The sequence below is a fragment of the Tupaia chinensis genome, unplaced genomic scaffold (assembly GCF_000334495.1).
Source record: "Tupaia chinensis unplaced genomic scaffold, TupChi_1.0 Scaffold000010_1, whole genome shotgun sequence".
Taxonomy (NCBI): Eukaryota; Metazoa; Chordata; class Mammalia; order Scandentia; family Tupaiidae; genus Tupaia; species Tupaia belangeri.
This window is the reverse complement of record NW_006159440.1, coordinates 2,525,955-2,529,244: the sequence shown is the minus strand read 5'-3', so window position 1 is coordinate 2,529,244 and position 3,290 is coordinate 2,525,955. Positions and strand designations below refer to the sequence as shown.

General features: G+C 38.5%; 1 long non-coding RNA gene across 1 annotated transcript in view; it reads right to left on the bottom strand.

Moving 5' to 3' along the window:
- LOC102498945 (uncharacterized) overlaps positions 1-2,804 on the bottom strand; it is an 8,815-nt gene extending 6,011 nt beyond the window's left edge. The window contains exons 1-2 of the long non-coding RNA XR_333187.1: positions 2,738-2,804; positions 2,324-2,454 (exon numbers count right to left, since the gene is read on the bottom strand). This is a non-coding gene — a long non-coding RNA (uncharacterized LOC102498945). The remainder of the gene's footprint in view (positions 1-2,323; positions 2,455-2,737) is intronic.
- Between the last annotated feature and the right edge of the window lie 486 nt (positions 2,805-3,290).

Genomic DNA, 3,290 nt, shown 5'->3' with positions numbered 1-3,290 from the left:
GCGGTTCATTTTAAAGTCTAACTTGTCCTTTGCACTGACTGCCATGCATGTCTGATGACATATAACAAATTGAACAGTAGTGCCATTATTAAAACAATCTGATAAAAAGGTGCAGTGGTGAGGTACACTGAAGAATATATTTGGTTTCTTGAGGGAATCAAAAGCATTTTCACATTTTGAATTATTTTCTGGAGTCTTTTATGTGACTCTACTATAGTTTATCATGCAGAACTACTGTGTATCTTTCTTCTGTCTCCAGTAAGAGAATGAACGGGATGGGTATTTCAGTCTTTTATTAAATATCACATTTTCACATAGGATAGGATCCCTATAGGAAGAGGAATGGCATTTTAACCCAAATTTGATAATATATTGTGTGTGTGTATGTCTGTGTGTGTGTGTGTGTGTGTGTGTGTGTGTACTTCTAAATTTTAAAGAGATGGCTTTGTAAATAGCCACACATAAATCTTATTAAATTTGGCCAGACTTCTGTTGCACATCATGACAGGCATTGATCCTTTTACATGATTCCTATGTGCAAGAATTCTATTTACTACAGTCTTTTGAAATCATACCAGCTTCCCAGCAACTCAGTTCAAATTTCAGTCCAAAGCATATTAACCGTGTTTCCATAAACTGCAAACTGTGTTACTAGCTCCTCAGTCCTCAGCTCATGACAGAAGTAGTAGATGTGCATTATGATTGGTAACCAATCATGTTGCTTCTTTCAAAGACACTGATGATTGGCCACTGTACATGTGTAATTCAATTTCCACAGTTCATCCCATTGTATTCTGGCTACTTGGCCCTCCGAATGCCTTGAAGCAAAGTCTGGTTTGCTATGACATTCACAATATTTTTGTTGTTGTTTGCTGTAAGATATGTGTGTTAACCAGAGAGCATGAGAGAGAGACAGAGACAGAGAGAGAAAGCAAGCCACTATGCCCAGGACTTGAACCACCATCAGCCATGTAGGAATACAGCACCTTAATCACCATGCCACCTGCTGGCATCACAGATCTTTTCAAAACAGGATTATTGATAGCTTTTGGTTTATCCTGAGTCAGTATTGAAATGAAAATGACCAGAGATTGAAATATTTTGTGTAAGTGAAAAATTTCCAAGCTCTTATTCATTGGTATGTTTCTTGATAGCTAGAATCTGTTGTTTATATTCTATAAAAATAAGTTAATGTGGGGTAAGCAGGTGATGTGTTGGTAAGAGCACTGGACTCTCATGTAGCTGTGGTTTAAGTCCCAGAGCTGTGAGCTAGAAAATCACGCTATGGGGACCAGCAGTTAACGTAATGGCTATGTCACTGTACTCCCACGTAGTCGACCGCGGTTCACGTCCCGGACCCGGTGGCTTAAAACTCACGCCAGGCACATATGCATGCGTGCCCAAGATCCCGAGAGGAGGCTGGGCCCCCTGCGGGGGGGGGGTGATTTCTCGCTTTCTGGCTCTCTGTCTCTCTGTCTTTCTGGCAAACACACGTGCCCTATAGCAAAAACCTCTCCAAAAAAAAAAAAAAGAAAAGAAAAGAAAATCATGCTATGTGTGTGTGTGTATGTGTGTGTGCACATGCGCGCATACACATATATGCTCAAAATCCCAGGAGGAGAATGGAGGAGAAGGGATTACAGTGTGACCATCCTCTCTGGGGAAATGATTTCTCACTTCTCCTCTCACTATCTTTCTCTGTCTTTTTCCAGTGAGTATATGCACCCTATGGGAGAAAAAAAAAAAAAAAAAAAAAACCTTAAAGTTACGTTTTCTATGTTCCTGTATAAATACATACATATATATCCAATGAAAAATTACCCCTCTTTTCCATTCTCCTTTTGGGATTTTGAGCACATACACACATGCACCCAGCATGTTTATCAAGCCACCAGTTCCAGGACTCAAAACTTGCAGTTCGCCATGTGGGATCCAGCCACCTTAACCTCCAAGCTACCTGCTGGCCCTGAAGGCTTTCTTCCTTTTCTTCTTTCTTCTTTCTTGTTGCTCCTTCTTCTTTCTTCTTATTTCTTCTTTTTCTCCTCCTCCTCCTCCTCTAATTTATAAGATAGTTTATTTTCAGTGGAAAGGAGACAATAAAATTAATTTTGTGAAGCAAAAGTTTATTTTGTTACTCTTGTTGGTTAAAAATATATATAATTATTTTTAAGAGAATCATGAAAACTATCTGGAAAAGTTCCCGAAATGAATGGTTAGTCACAAATTTACCATCGTATGATTATACTGTGATTTTGGAAAATTCATTATGCGTTTCTTGTTCATTTTAATATGGTTTGAAATCTTACTTCAAATTAATACTTACATTATAGATGATGCCTGTGTAATGTACACACATAGCTTCTTATTTACTTGTGAATGACAGTCACTTTAACTAGGCAAGTTTCTCCACTTTCTTAATATTTCCTTTGGGTAATCAGCTTCTTTAAGAAAAAACTGAGAAATAATAATACATATTTAAAAAGTAGTTTGGGTTGGCTTCTTTTCTCTAAGCAAGGTGTTCAATAAGAAAACTATGTAGTTTCCTTCTTAAACAAAGGTAATGAGGGTGCTTTGTAGGCATAAACTGTTTCTTTCTGAGTGCTAGAATGGTAGCCCCCCATTTGCTGAATTTCACTCACACTACCCACTCCCTTTGTCTTAGCCTCTTTCCACATTGCTGACAGAAATAACTAGGCCTGGGTGCTTCACAAAGACAAAAGTTTATTTACAAACTCACAGTTCTGGTGGCTGCAAAGTCCAAAGTCTGAGGCCTAAGGCATGTCAGTGGAAGAACAGGAGGACAGGCACCTGCAGAGAGAGAGATCCTGACTGGTCTCCCTTTATTACAACCAGCTCTCAGGGTAACTAATCCCTTTCTCATCAGGGGTATAACTCATTGAGTCTCACTGGATATCATTAATTTATTGATAAGATTGTTAACTCCACGATGCAATCACCATGAACCAATCACTGGCCATTGGACCTTCCCCAGGAACACCATGAAGGAATTAAGCTTTCACTTTGTATCTTTACGATACAGACAGTAGTACTATCACATCCCAACAAGAATCTGGGGGGGATCATATTCAAGCCATAGAACCATCAAACTCCCACATGCCTTTCTTACTCATTTTCATGTCAAATCTGAGTATCATGCAATGGTCAAGTTGATATTAATTAAATAGTTTAATGTGTAAATTTGACAATATTCTGAGAGGCAAATTAGTTTTCAGTGATTACTACGAACAATGGAAGTATAGCCAATAATGACTTGGGTTAAATTCACACCA